The sequence below is a fragment of the Meleagris gallopavo genome, chromosome 24 (assembly GCF_905368555.1).
Source record: "Meleagris gallopavo chromosome 24, MGAL_WU_HG_1.1, whole genome shotgun sequence".
Lineage (NCBI taxonomy): Eukaryota > Metazoa > Chordata > Aves > Galliformes > Phasianidae > Meleagris > Meleagris gallopavo.
The window spans coordinates 3623194-3638656 of record NC_139427.1 but is presented as its reverse complement, the minus strand read 5'-3'; the positions used below and the strand labels follow the sequence as shown (position 1 = coordinate 3638656).

The 15463-nt window shown below is 52.5% G+C and overlaps 1 long non-coding RNA gene across 4 annotated transcripts; it reads right to left on the bottom strand.

Annotated features, from left to right (window-relative positions):
- Positions 1 to 268: 268 nt before the first annotated feature.
- Positions 269 to 12877, bottom strand: LOC146542860 (uncharacterized). Of its 4 annotated transcripts, none has more exons than XR_014887964.1 (4): positions 12259 to 12877; positions 6502 to 7523; positions 5635 to 6042; positions 269 to 5487 (listed from the first exon to the last, which is right to left on the bottom strand). It is a non-coding gene; the product is annotated as an uncharacterized LOC146542860 (long non-coding RNA). The 4 variants fall into 4 exon arrangements; XR_014887963.1 differs by having other exon boundaries at positions 269 to 6042; positions 6502 to 6771; positions 7314 to 7523; XR_014887965.1 differs by having other exon boundaries at positions 269 to 1415; positions 1525 to 6042; positions 12259 to 12864.
- Positions 12878 to 15463: the final 2586 nt, after the last annotated feature.

The window sequence follows — 15463 nt, the reverse complement described above, 5'->3', positions numbered from 1 at the left end:
TTTATCCCTGATTCAAGGCAGGGCATCTCCCACCAGGTGACACCTGCCATGCCCAGGTGCCATGAGATCCTCAGGAGATGCAGGAGAGACTCTTTTTCAACTTGCCCTTGAATCATTAGATGGGTCCAGCAGCAAGTGTGGGGTCAGAGAAGAGTTTTGGGTGGGCCAAGAGTTGGACTCAGTGGTCCTTATGGGAAGGGAGGGGAGGGGAGGGGAGGGGAGGGGAGGGGAGGGGAGGGGAGGGGAGGGGAGGGGAGGGGAGGGGAGGGAAGGGAAGGGAAGGGGAAGGGAAGGGAAGGGAAGGGAAGGGAAGGGAAGGGAAGGGAAGGGAAGGGAAGGGAAGGGAAGGGAAGGGAAGGGAAGGGAAGGGAAGGGAAGGGAAGGGAAGGGAAGGGAAGGGAAGGGAAAGGGAAGACAGTATTAAGCCACATGTTGTACATGAGACATGGGAGGTCATAAACTGCTTGGTGCTCAGGGAGCTGGAGAAAACAGCAGCACTGCAGGAGGTGGCACAATTGGCTGAGCCTTCCCCAGTGCTGGAATAAAGGCCAAATGACCTTGGGGTCATCCAGAAATAGCAGGGGTGAGCATCAGCTCCCCGTCAGCACCTGCAGCAGGGAAATTGGAGATACTTGGGAAGCAGCCTGCATTGTTTTGGGACAGTGTGAGCGTTTCCATTGCACAGAGGGGTGGTGGGAGCTGTGCTGGGAGCACTGCCAGCCCCGCAGGAGGCACTAAGAAAAGTAATTAACCATCTCCAAAACGCTGGAGATTGCAGTTAGCATAAGACAGGACCTGAGAGGCAGTAGGCAGAGGTGAGATGAGGCAGGTTGGTCGCTGCTGGATGTTGTGACCTTTTCTGGCTGTTCTGCAGCTGGAATGTGCCAGCCCTACTGCTCCCCATGCTGTCACCTCTCTGTGACATCACTCACAGAGGATGCTGGGGACTGAAGGGCAGTGGCAGAGGTGTGACACTGTCCTTGTCCTCCCTTGTGCCCAGGTCTCACTCACAGCATCTCCCCTCACTGGAAGCTCAGCGCGGCGTCAGCATCAACCAATGCAGGCTACCCAGAAGCAGAGGCAGAGGGATGAGTGGCTCCCATAGAACTGGCTCAGCCGTGTATTCAGACTCTCACACAAAGGGTTGGAGAGAAAATGCAGCTTTTTTAGCACGTCCAGCCTGATGGCCTCCCTCGTTATCAACCCGAACGCAGAACTCTCTTCTGTTCCCATTTTAATTGGAGGTCATTTGGTACAGACACAACCCCATCAGAAGTGTAGCTCCTGCATCAACTCCTCTCTCACTCACGGTGACCGAGGGGCCTTTCAGGGGATCTGAGCCCATTTCCAGGCTCTCTGCCGACCCATTGCTTCCTCCCACCTCTCACGGTGTGTACGTGCCATCTGGTGGCAAACTGCAGGAAAGAAAATGTGCTCAAAACACCTTTTGCTACGACAGTCTCAATCAAAGCAGAGGGGTTGGAGGAGACATTTGGCCGTTTGCACCAAACCTGCACAGCCTACCTCTCATCTCCCATTGGAAGAGTTAGTTCCCTACGAGCGTAGCTGGTGGAAAACACATTACCATGAGGATGCTTTCTGCTGGAAGCAGCAATTTCCCTCTGTTGAGCATTCTGATTTCTTGCTATAAGAGCAGAAAACTCAGAAGCTGCAAGGTCCAGCGTTCAAAACTGCCTTTGTCTTTCATTTGTGATTTTATCCATCTTGTATTTTCCCGTTCTTTCCTCATTTCCCCCTTCTCCACTCCCCATTTCCTCAGTGCAGCACAGCAATAGTTCCGTTCAAAATGATGTATGTAAATTTATATGTGTTGGGTTTTTTTTTTTTAGTGCAGTAAGTTGGTTGGCAGCACCCAAGTACGAGCTCTTTCTGAAAATACAGCAAGAGAAAACAGAGCAAAATGCAAGAGATCATTTTCTATTTGGTATTGAGCTGGGAGAAAGCACGTGCTGAGACCCCCACATAAAGGAACAGTGCAAGGCCATGCATCACTTATGCCTTCTTTATAGGTATTAAATAAGACTTCAGTAGAACACAGCTCTGGTTCTGACCCTCTGCAGATGGGTGAATTGCACCCTAAAGCAAATATAGGGAACTTGTATTATTCAACAGCCTCTGCTAATAGGGTTACTGCAGGCAGAGATGTTGCCTGTCTCGACTGAAGAGCAGACGCTGGCCTCAGTGACTCCTGTTTGCATAATTATATTGTAAATTCTGTCCCACTGTGTCTGTATAATTACATTTTTAAATAAGAAAAAAGTATTTATATACATGTAGAGCTTTTTTTTTTTTTTTTTTTTTTTTTTTTTTTTTCCCTTTCATGGCCAGATTTTCAAGTATTTAGAATTAGGTGTGATTGCAAAACAATAGCAAAAAAAAACAAAACAAGTTGTGATTGGTATGCATTTTGTTGGCTAGCAGAAAGAAACCTGCTGTGCTGAAGGCATTTAGGGGGGATGCAGCACTCTCCTTCCCTACCAGGGGAAGCCAGCTTTTGTCATCTACATTGTCCATTGGGAAGGAGAAAGATGGAATCTCTGGATCAGCTGGTTGGAAGGCGAGAAGCTTGCAGTAACTGAGGTTGAAAAGAGGTCTTTGGAAGATCTTCAGAGCCCAGAGCTGCTTGGCTTCCTGCTTTTATTGATGACTGGCACCAAAACAGTAATGAAGATTCCAACAAAAAATACTTGATAAAAATAAAACTCAGGAGAAACCGAGCTCAAAGGTAATTAAGATCCAACCCAAACCATCCTCTTCCATACTCTTCCACTCTACTCTACCGTACTCTACTCCACTCTACTCTGTTCTACTCTTCTCTAATCTCCATTCTATTCTACTCTACTCCATTCTATCCCACATTACTCAATTCTACCCTACTCTACTCCATTCTACTCTATTCCACTCAACTCTATTCTACTCTACTCCACTCTGCTCTACTCAACCCCAATTTACTCAGTTCTACTCTACTCTACTCTTCTCCATTCTACTCTAATCTACTCCATTCTATCCTACATTACTCAATTCTACCCTACTCTTCTCCATTCTATTCTACTCTACCCCATTCTACTCTGCTCTACTGTACTCTGCACTACTCCATTCTATTCTACTTCACTGTACACCATTCTACTCTACTCCATTCTATTCTACTCTACTCCATTCTACTCTACTTTACACCATTCTACTCTACTCCATTCTTCTCCACTCCGCTCCATTCTATTCTACTCTACTCCATTCCACTTTACTCCATTCTATTCTACTTTACTCCACTCATCTCCACTCTACCATACTCTGCTGTACTCCACTCCACTCTACTCCATTCCATTCCATGAGTGGCATTACAAACCTGAAGATGCCGAAAAGGGGTACAAATTTGATAGCTCTATATACATGTTGGGTTTGCCAGACAGGTGCTCAGGAAGTGACTGGCAAAGAAAAAGTTTCCAAATGGATCACAGGATAAAGCAAAAATTACGCAACCATGGTGCCGCAGCAAAATCAGCAAAATGAAGGCAGTCAGACTGGAGGTGAAACCTAAATTATTTTGCTTTATTGCAGCAGAACACCTCACTTCTTTTTTCCCTCCCAGAGTGAGCCACTAGCAGTGCCTCTCCTCGACGGCTGCATCCCAACGACACCCACCTCCTATTTCCAGGCGAGGAAAACCAAACCATCCCCATCCTGCACTCCTGCTGCCTGCTTTCCTTTAAGGACTGGAGCAACTGGCAGGGAAAAAAACTGCATCCTGCGTTAATGTCAGCGTCTGCAACGGCAAAAGCAATTCTCTGCAGCCCTCTAGTGCTCGTTGCATGCAAACAAAAAACAGAGCTTGCAACGGCCATGGGGAAATGGGGCCAGGGCAGCTCAGGCTCGCTGTAATTTAGAATAGAGGCTTTTATTTGCTAGCAGGACACGGTACCAGCTGTTATTTACCCAAAGAGTCGTATTGTGTAGGCAGGCTCTGCTCCCCAGGCTGCATTCCCACCAGAAGCAGCACTGGTGCACAGCAGAACGTGCCAGCCAAGCAAAGGGCACACAGGTTTTGCAGCACCAACATCTGCTACAGAAATGATGTGACAGCTTCGTCCCATAGAGCATCACCAGGAAGCTCCATCAGAAGACCCCCTTCCCATCAGTATTCCTTCTCTCCCTGCCCCTGTGTGTGCCTTCAGCCTCCCTTTCTGCAGTGCTACCAAACTGAGGACCAGAATTATGCAGGAAGGCCCCTTTGGAGGAGCAGAGGAGGGAAAGGTTGTGATTTATTGTTCCCTTTCCTGGCAGCTTTTGCCTATTCGTATTCAGCTCGTGCTGTGTTACCTCAGTGATAAAAATGCACTTGGAGTTGGGAAACTTTCTGCATGTTTCACTTGGGTCAGAAATACTCCATGATTCATTAAAAAAGAAAACCAACCCTTCTGCTAAATAACAGATACCCAAAATTACAAGTTAATTAAAGGGAATACACTTTCCTTTCCGTGCTCCCAATAAAATCCTGTAGAGCTCTTCTTACAAATGGATTTCTCCCACAAATCTCCACTTCAACCAAAGAATCTGTCATCCGTCTGCACATGAAATCTTGCTTTATCACCTCTCCAGGCTGAAGCTGTCCTTACAGAGACGCCCTGAACAACCTTGTCATTTCCATTTCTCACGCATTTTTCGTGCTCTGCGTTCTCAGGGTCTGGGAGGTTTCATTTTCCCATTGCCAGAGGCTGCTCATCCCTATCAGGGCTCACTCTGCCACATCAAAGGCAGCAGGGATACATCAGAGGGAGTGGGGACACATCAGATTAGCAGGAGGGCTGCAGTCCCCTATGGGGGGACCACAGGGATGCTGCATGCTCTGAAGCATCCTGCAACTTCTGGAAGCAGGTCTGGATCAGCAAAGCTCTATTGGTGCTGTGATAATCACCAGAGCCCAAACAGCTGAGATGGTTTGTGATCCTAATTTGCATCTGAGCATCACTGTGGAGTGAAGCTCTTGACAAGGTGCCATCATAGAATGGTTCGGGTCAGAAGTGACCCAATGCAGCCCATCTCCTCTGCAGTGAACTGGGACACCCACAGCTCAACCCAGTGCTCAGAGCCTGCTCCAACCTGGCCTACAGGATGATGCTTTCCTACCTATAATGTTAGATATCTGTTTTTCCTGACCCATAGGATAATGCTTTCCAAAGTCACCCCTCTTCCAGACAGCAGCAGGGAAAGAGCTACGTGGTGACAGCCTTCACAGCCTTTGCACCATCACATCTTTGCCCTGGGAGGTGGTGGAGTCACCATCCCTGGAAGTGGTCAAGAAACATTCAGATGTTGGTGTCCCTTGAGGTCTTTTCCAACTCAAGCCATTTTGTGTTGTACTGAGGGATGTGGCTTAGTGGGAAGTTCTGCTGGTAGGTGGACGGTTGGACTAAATGATCTTGGAGGTCCTTTCCAACCTTGATGATCCTGTGATTCTGTCACCGTCGTTACCTTACAGAAAACGGACACGAGGCTATCAGGGATGCTAAAAAGCTCTGGTTTCCCAAATGGCAGTGGTTTGTTCCTCAGGTGGCCCAAACCCCAGCACTGGGAGGTGACTTCCACTTGGCTCCAGCACTACCAAAGCCTTTAACTCACCTCCTGTGCCCGAACCCAAGACAGGAAGGAGCCCTGGCACCAGGCTGCACCCCAGAAGAGGGCTGGCATTCGCACGAAGCCATCTCGAGGGGAGGAAAATGAAGATGCAGACACTCCAAGAGGAGGTTTGTCAGAACTCAGGGGTTCAGGCTGCCCAATGTAGCAGCGCTGGCTGCCGAAGCAGAATTTCTATCCATTTGTTTATCCCAGCTGCGTTTTTCCATTGCCTACTGCAGGCAGCAGCGTTTCCCTTTGGTGTAAAGCAGGAGGGGAGGCTTGCTTTGAAGCCTTTTGCTTGCATAGGAAATGAACTTCTTGATTCCTGTTGACATTTGCAGCGAGGTGTAGGTGGCGCTTGTAGCATTTCTCAAAGCTCCCCGGCTCTGTTTGTTCAGATCCTTCTCACTCCTGTGAAATGTGATAATACCGAGCAGTGGGTGGAAGGAACAGCACAAATGGAGCCCTTCAGGAGATGGAAGGACTCAGAACTGCTCTGCACAGAAGGACAACTCCTTCTCCTCCCAACCACCGACACCACACCCCATCCCTGCAGCTTGTCCATGGAGTCACAGCACAACCTAACAACGTTCTGCTCTGATCCTGCAGCTATGGAGGTGGTCCATTCCTTATCCCAATGCTTAAAGAACCATGAACAGCTCTTCTCCTTTCTGGTCTCACTGTGTGGGACTTGTCTCAGTGGGGTTTCACTTTCCAGGATTAAAAACAACCTGCTGCAGCAGGGAAATGGGGGAGAGCTGCCCTGATACCTTCTTGGAATCAGTCTGCACAGCACTGATGTGCTCCTTAACAAAGCATTGTAAGAGCCTGGATCACAAAGCAGCCCAAGAGCTGCAAAAACCAAGTCACCTCAAGTCATTCAGGTTCCTTCCTGCATCCTCACGAGCCTCAAATCACAGCAGCCACTCTCATAAATCCTCTTCTGCCCTGGCAGTGGGAAAGGAGCAGATCTGTGCAGGCTGCATTAGGAGATGAGGGCTCAACCTCCTGTGAGTTGTGGAATAATGGCACATCTTGCTGGATGGGATGGCCTGGGGGTCCTGTAGTGTGGGTCCTCAAGTTCTGCAGGGTAGGATGGATATGGGGTCCTGCAGTGATGGATGGGACGGATATGGGGTCCTGCAGTGATGAAGCTCAGGTTATGTTGGGTGGGGTGGATATGGGGGTCCTGCACTTTGGTGCTCAAATTCCACAGGGTGGGATGGATATGGGATCCTGCACAGTGTGTGCTGAGCTTCTGCAGGGTGGGGTGGATATGGGGCTCCTGTACTGTGGGTTCTCAGGTTCTGCAGGGTGGGACAGATATGGGGTCGTGCAGTGATGGTGCCCAGCTTCAGCAGGGTGGGGTGGATATGGGGGTCGTGCACTGATGGAGCTCAAGTTGTGTTGACTGGGGTGGATATGGGGGTCCTGCAGTGTGTTCTGCAGGGTGGGGGGGATGTGGGGGTTGTGCACTGATGGTGCTCAGCTTCTGCAGGGTGGGGGGGATGTGAGGTTCTGCAATTTGGTGCTCAGCTTCTGCAGGGTGGGGTGGATGTGGGGTCCTGCAGTTTGGTGCTCAGGTTCTGCAGGGTGGGGTGGATGTGGGGTCCTGCAGTTTGGTGCTCAGCTCATTGCCCTGAATGCATGACACAAATTGTTTTCTCCCCAGTCGGAAATACCTGCAAGGAGAAAGCACCGCAGCAAAGAGTTGAACGGAAAGCAGCGAGCTGCTGCTGCTTGTGAACGAAGCGTGCAGAGCTCCGCCCCAGCTGTGCATTAAAGCTGATTAACAACAAACCAGGACCTTCTCGCAGCCGGATCGCTGGGGCTGATTAGCGACTGATCGCCCATTGAATGAGAAGGAGCGTGCCCGGCTTCTCGGGGGTGATCTGTGAGAATGGTAGAAAGCAATTAGAGAAGGAAAGCTGCGATGGTTATCGGGGAAGTGGGGCAGGGTGAAAGCCAGTCCTGCTGAAGCTGGGGTGGGAATCCTGCAGGATTACATTGGCAAAAGGGGGAACCCTTTCTTTTTTCTGAGTGCTCTCCAGGGTTCCATCCCATCTCCAAGCCCTCGTGCATCCCCGGCCATCCATAGAGCTGCAGGGATGGATTCTCACTCATTTGAACCACTGGGAGGGCACATTTTGATGGCTGTAGGGCAGTTTTCATTCACAAATTGCCCAGAATTGGGCAAGTTGGAGCAAAGGGTAGAACCTGAGGTGGGCTTCACTTCTGCATGCTGATGAGTGTGGTGGTTTTGGGCCAAAAGGTGCTGGTTTTGTGGCAACCAGAACTAAAGAGCCTGAAATCTCCTCCCGTGGCATTTCTGTTGTTTGCAGTTCAGCTGCTGTGCCATGAATCCCTACTGTGGGGATTCTGTGGGGTTGTGCTTGAGGAAGATGAGGATCTCTCCTCTGAAATGCTGTAAATACAAACGCGTGTTGGAGGTGGGCTTGTTCCCGGGGTCACTTCTTTGTCAGTTCAGAAGAAAAATCATTTATTTCTGACTTTGAAGCAAAACCCGACCCCAAGCTGCCCAAATCCACCCCACGGATGGAGATGGGAGACTGGGTTCAGCCACCCCTGGGCCCCACAGCCCTGCAGAGGTGAGATGGGGCGAAGGAGCCAAGCGATCCGCAGCCCTACAAGGAGGTGAGAGGGGATGTAAGGGACAGGCCGTGCCCTCGGGTGGGCGGCAGGAGGTGCCCCGTGCCTCAGTTTCCCCACCTGCCCCGTAATGCTCAGCGGGTCCCCGGCGATTCGCGGTGCGCTGCGGGGTGCGGAGAGCCGAGCGGTGCCGGGAGATGGCACCATCCTCCTTTTTGTTTCTGCTTTCTGCCCAGCAGCGCTGCCGGGAGGGACCGAGCAGCCTGCCAAGCTCCCCTTCCAGCTCGGCTGGGGGTCCGATGGGATTTGAGGGGCGGCCAAATGAGAACTGTGCACTGGATTCGGGGGAAGGTGATCTCTGTGCAGTTCAGCAAAGGAAGGGGACGGACTCCAGTGGCTGTCACCCATCTCTGTGCCCCATCGCTGGCTTTTCAGCATCACCTCCATGTGCTGTTCTGCAAACCCTTGCACCCTGAGCATCCCCAATTCCTGCCCACCATCTCTGCCACCTCAGCATCATCTCCATGCAATGTGCTTTGTTGTGAAATCCTGCACCCTGAGTGACCCCCCATTGCTGCCCAATGTCACTGCTACCTCCGCATCACCTCCATGCGCTGTGCTGCAAACCCCTGTACCTTGAGCATCCCCAATTCCTGCCCCATCACCACTGGCATCTCAGCATCACCTCCATGCACTGTGCTTCAAACCCCTGCACCCTAAGGGTCCCCAATTCCTGTCCCCATCACTGCCACCTCAGCATCACTTCCATTCAATGTGCTGCAAACCCCTGCACCGTGAGGGTCCCCAATTCCTGCTCTCATCACCATCATCTCAGCATCACTTCCATGCACTGTGCTGCAAACCCCTGCACCCTGAGCATCCCGAATTCCTGCCCCCATCACTGTCATCTCAGCATCACCTCCAAGCACTGTGCTGCAAACCCCCAAGCAAAGCCACCCCTGGTAACCACCTCGCCGTTCCCAAGCCGCACACAGCACACATCACACAGCCCTCATCCAAATGTGACACCTTTGCTTCAGAACACATCACATATCTCAGAACAGGATGCCGTTTTGGGTGCCCCACAGCACAGCACAGCCCCACAGCACTGGGTGGACACGGAGTTCATCGGTGTCTCCGCGACGCAGCCGATTTTTCCGCCGCTCTCCCACTGGCCGCCAGCCGAGCAGCGTCCATCCCCGTTCAAAGGCAGTTCTTGTTCAGTGCCTGGCTCCTGGAGAGCCCCGAAGAAGGGCTCCTTTCACAGCCTTTGCATTTCCTAGACAGAAATTGTCATTTTTCAAACACAGCTTCCCTTCTGCTGGCCCGGCGCCTTTCACCTCGCAGCGCCCTGACGTCAGGCTGTCTTTGTGATGCTCTGTGCGGCGTTTTGTGCTCCTGTTCCTTTTCAGCTGCTGTCAATGCCCGTTTCTGCCCAGGGCCAGGCAGTCAATGAGGGGCTGCCGGGGGCACTGCCAGGCCCCCAAGTGTCCAATCTGTGCCCCCACCCAAGTGGGGCCATTGGCTCAATGGACAGCACTGAGGAACATGGCGAGGTCTTGTTATTGAGTGCCTGGTGATGGGAGATGGGAAAGGAATGTTTCTTTTTAGGATTCCTTTCCCCTGGGATTTCTGTTCTGTAGGATTTCATTTCTCCATGGGTGTCTTTTCCCTAGAGCTTCTTTTCCCTAGGATTTCTCTATGACTTCTCTTCCCTAGGGCTCCTTTTCCCCAGGACTCCTTTCCTCTTGGATTCCTTGGATATCTTTCCTCTATGCCACCTCTAGGATTCCCTTTCCATAGGACATCTCTTCCCTAGGACAACTCTTCCCTAGGACATCTCTCCCCTAAAATGTCTCTTCTCCTGGGTTTCTTTACCCAGGATTTCCTGGGTATGACTTCTCTTCCCCAGCGTTCCTTTTCCCTAAGATAACTTTTCCCTAGCACATCTTTCCTCTACATGCTCCTCTAGGACTTCCTTTCCATAGGATTCCCTTTCCACAGGACTTCTCTTCCGTAAGACTTCCTTCCCCTAGGATTTCTATTCTATAGGATTTCTTTTCTCCTGGGTTTCTTTTCCGTAGGATTCCTTTGCCCCAAGACTCCTCTTCCCCACGACTCCATTCCGATGCTGTCCATGCATTTGATGCCACGCTCAAGCAACTTCAGCAGGTCTGCATGCCTACCACAGTGCACAGCTCCAGCCCTGCACCTGCTGCTCAGCTCCTGGCACCAATCTGCCACGGAGGCAATGCCCAGCAGCCACCACCAGGCGTTGAGGCCGGGCTGTGCCAGCAGCGGGGCGGTTTCTTGGAGCTGCTCTTGTGAAACAAGCCGGGCCGGTGCCGAAGCCGTCACCCAGCAACGTCACCACGCAGGAAACCATTGCAACCCAACCCCAAAATAGCAGCAATCCCCAGAAAAGCCATTCCCTTCTTCCCGCCCGAGTTCCCCTGCTTGCAGCAGCGCTGGCACTCCCTGGGGCACGTCATCGGCCGCCGTGTTGGTGCACAGTCACAGCCCTGAGCGCACGCATCACGCTGTGCCGGGCTTCTGCTGCTGCAGCAGTTGTGCCCCAGCTCTGCGCAGCTCCGTGCACGCACGCAGCCACCAACGTCGCCTCTCCGTTCCACCAAGGCCACTCCTCACGCTCAAAAATTTTCCAGGCTTGGAGCCGGGCCAGCGGTGAATTTTGTTTTGCAACTGAGCAAAATCAGCTCAGTGTTGTCGTGCCCGGCCCCCACGTGAGAACAGCGCGGGGCTCTGGGCTCTCCCAGCCCCACTGTTTGCATTGCGTTGTGGCTCTGCACTGCTGGGCCGTGCCCCAGTGCTCTGCCTGAGTGGGGAATGATTTACAGGCTGTGTGCTTTGTGCTGGGGCTAGAGATCCTATAGAGCTTGTGACGGGGCTGTAGGCCCTACAGATGCAGTAAGAGTTCTTAAAATGGGCCTTGGTCTGCCATGATGGGGCCTGAGCTGTAGGACAGGCACAACAGCTTCTTGTCCTGGTGTCATCAAGCCACCAACCTCCCAGTGCTACCAACCCATTCCCCCAATGCTACCAATGCATCATCCCATTGTCACCAACCCGTTGTCCCACTGTCACTAACCCAACCTCCCAATGTCACCAAGCCATCCTCTCAATGCCACCAACTCATCACCCCAGTGTCCCCAACCCAACTTCCTGGTATCACCAACCCAGCATTGCAGTGCCACCAACCCATCTTCCCATTGTCCCCAACCCAACTTCCTGGTATCACCAACCCAGCCACCCGATGTCAACAACCCAACCTCCAAGTGCCATCAAACCATCCTCCCAGTGCCACCAACACATCCTCCCAATGTCACCAACCCACCCTTGCAGTGCCACCAACCCAGCATCCCAATGTCATCAACTCATCCTCCCAGTGCCACCAACCCAGCATCACAGTGCCACCAACCCATCCTCCCTGTTTCACCAACCCAGCACTGCAGTGCTGCCAACCCATCCTCCCGATACCACCAACCTAACTTCCTGGTATCACCAACCCATCCTCCCAAAGCCATCAATCCATCGTACCACTGTCACCAACCCATCTTCGCAATGCCACCAACCCATCTTCGCAATGCCACCAACCCATCCTTCCAATGTCACGAACCCATTCTCCCAGTGACACCAACCCAACTTCCTGGTAACAACAACCCAACCTCCCAGCATCACCAACCCACCCCTGCAGTGCCACCAACCTTGTCTCCCAATGCCACCAACCCATCCTCCTGATGCCACCAACCCATCCTCCCAGTGTCACCAACCCAGCACTGCAGTGCTGCCAACCTATCCTCTCGATGCCACCAACCCATCTTCCCGATGCCACCAACCCAACCTTCCAGTGCCACCCAGGCTTCGTCCAAAGCATCCAGCAAAGTCCCACAGCTGCCCTCACCTCTTCCCCTCCCTTATCCATAGGTTTTTCCCAGCCTCTCTGTGCGTGTTACACCCAAACACGAGGCTATGGGGTCTAAAGGCACTGACACTCACCATGCGTCGGCGCAGACCCAAAGCTCTCTCCCTGATGCTTGTCTCGGTGAGGAACGCTCGGCGCTGCAAGCCCAGGGAGCTCAGGAGCATCCGATCCCCTGCGGGGTCTCCCATCCCAGAGGAGAACAACTGGACCAGTTCTACCTGTGTGCCAGTTCCCAAGGCAGGTAGGGCCAGCGGAAAGAATTCCTGCCATTCCAGATGGTTGAGTCACAGTGTCCCCACTGCCATCCTTCGCCTTCATCTCCTCCTCCCAAGAGGGGCTGAGTCAGCGCCGTGGGCGCAGCGCTCGCAGCCTCCCCCCCGGGCTGCTCCTCTACGGGACCGCGTTCCCACGTCCCCCCCACCCCCCCCCCCTCCCTCGTGGGTTTGTTGGCACAGAAGTGCCGCACAGGGGAGGGGTGTGTGTGTGGGGAGGGGGGGTCCTGCTGACTCAGCTCTCTGCACAATGCAGCCGAGGGAGAAACAAAGCGGAACGAGGGCAAATGCATCGAGTTGGGGCATGTGCTGTGCGGCTGTGCCTGGCGGGGTGGTGGCCTGGGGACGGAGGGCTCCCGTTTGCTGCAGGTCCTGGTTCCTCTGCTTGCTTTCCCCCAGTGGGCACTGAGCTCTGTTTACCCTGGAAGAGGACAAAGGGCACGGGGAGGCCTCCAGAGCCTGCAAGTCTCACTGAGCGCCGCTGGAGCAGCATCCCGTCGGCACTTTGGGTGCTGCTCCAACAACAAACCCCCTTCCCAGACCCCTCCTGCCCCGCTCACAGCCCATGGGATAACCCCACACAGGTGAATAAAACCACCCAAAACCTCAGGATTTTTAAGGGCACGGCTCAACGTGCAGCACGAGCGCCAGGCAGCGACTCGCCTCAATGCCCCCTATGTCCCAGCAGTGACCGCAGCGGTCACGGGGATCCCAAAACCCTACAGCAGCCAAAGCACCTGGCGTAGGGACCTGCCGCCAGCCCTTCTCCCTCCACCTTTGCACCCACGGAGGGATTTTGCTGCACCTTCTCCCAGCCCTGCGCCCGCTGGCTGAAAATACACCGATAGAATAGGAGCTCTGAGTGCTCATTGCGCTGTTGACTTTAGGCTGCGAGGTGCCAGCTCTGCTGGTGCAGCCAACAAAGGCCTTTTAGTGGCCGCGAGAAGGGCTGGGTTGGAACTAGGTGAAAAATCCTATATTTATAGAGCCTTTGTGCAAAGAAGGTCCCCAAACATCATTAGGGGAGCTAAAGAAAATGTCTGGGGAGGAACAAAACCCCAAGAAGTTATTTAGGAAAAAAAAAAAAGGGGAAGGAAAAAAAAAAAAAAAGGACTTGAATGAAATGTACATTCACAGGGGAAAATAGCAGCTATGAAAGAGCCCTTTAAGCCAGCAGAAAAACAGAACCGGTTGCTGCAAGATAAAGCCAGGAAAAAAAAAATGCAAAAAGGCCCCGTTTTTTGCTTTTTTGCTTTTTGTTTTTGCAGGAGGAAATATCAGAGGGGCAAAATTTGAGATGGGGGATGACAGAAGGGGTGCACACTGCAGGGTGGGTGCAGGAGGGAAATGGGAGCTCCCATGCAACCAACACTGCGGCACTGACCTTGGGTGCAATGTTTAATTTCTCCCAGCCCCGTGCAGAAAGAAAATAAACAGGGGGGGGACGGTTGCTGGCTGCCTGATTGATTTCTGCCTTCAAAGCAGCAGCCAAAACCAGCCCAGCAGCTACAATTTGGGTTTGTGTGAGGAATGGGGTGAGGGGGGCGGAGGGCGCGAGGAGCGTCGTGTGCCCAATTTTCACGTTCCCCTCCAAAACAAACAGGAGGACGGAGCCTTTTATGTAGGACACAAGCACACAGCCCCCTTGTTGCACGCTGCTTCGGGGCAGGATATCGATGGGCTTTTGCTTTTCCTTTTTCCCCGCCACGTCAGAATGTTTTAAGCAGAGATTAAAGGCATCTCTGTGGCGGAGATGGCCCCGTGTTGCCAAGCGGTTCCTCCGAAGCCAGCAGCGTTCCCCTCATCTCTCAGGGGTGTGAGTGAGGCTTGGGTGCTCCCTGCTCTGGATATTGGGTACATTTTGCTGTGGGTGATGGCTTCTGGGTGCTCCTGTGGCACCAGCCATGCGTGGGGGTCCCCCATGGGTTCCCAAAGGGTTTCCCAAGGAATGTTCCCAAAGATTCCCCAAGGGGTCCCCAAAGAGTCTTCCTAAAGGGTGCCCAAAGAGTGTCGCCAGGGTATTCCCAAAGGCTCCCCAATGGGTCCCCACAGAGTGTCCCAAAGGATGCCCCAAGAGTGTCCCCAAGGTGTTCCCAAAGATTCCCCAAGGGATCCCCAAAGTGTGTCCCCAGAGTGCTCCCAAAGGGTGTTCACCCAAAGGTCCCCAGAGTGTTCCCAAAGGGTTCTCAAGGGGTCACAAAAGAATGTTCCCAAGACGTTCCCAAAGGACCTCCAAAGGATGTTCCCAAAGGATGTTCTCAAGATGCTCTCAAAGGGTGTTCCCAAAGGATCCCCAAAGAATGTTCCCAAGGAGTTCCCAAAGGGTCTCCAAAAGTGACCACAAAGGGCCCCCAAGGCGCCCCATCCATGCTGTGCCATCACTTGGGTTTCTACCCCACCACTGTCCTCCAGCCTCAGTAACTGCCTGCAAGGCAAAAGAAAAAATAATCTTACCAAAAAATAATAATTAAAAATCACATCCTCCCAACTCAGTGAAAAACAAGGATTTTTTAGTCGCCCTTTCTCAGGCTTTTTGCTTTAAACGGGGCAGTTTGGTCGAAGCTCAGTTTGCAGCTTCACAAGGCAGGATCTGCCCCCCCAACCCCACTCAGAACCCACAGATTCCCATTTCATCTCATCCCCCAGAAGGAGCAGCGGACAAAGAGCAATTCGCGAAGGATGAGAAGCACCTTGCCAGCATCTGGGAGGAACAATTCAAGAATTGTTTTTGTGGTTTTCTAACAGTGGGAAGAGCATGGAAATGTGCACTGAGCACTGCAGCCGAGGCATTAACAGCCCTGGATTTGCAGCCCCAATGCCAGTTTGCTTTGCTTTGTAGGATCACTTCTTCTCTTCAACGGTGCTCAGGGGCAACCGATGAGAACGAAGGGGGGGAGCACAAAAAACAAAGGAATTACTTCCTTTTAAGCAGCATTCTCCCATCACCCAGCTGGTGTGCGACTCCAAGCCAAATTTCTTTGCCCTGTGATCCCGCTGCTCTTTTGCA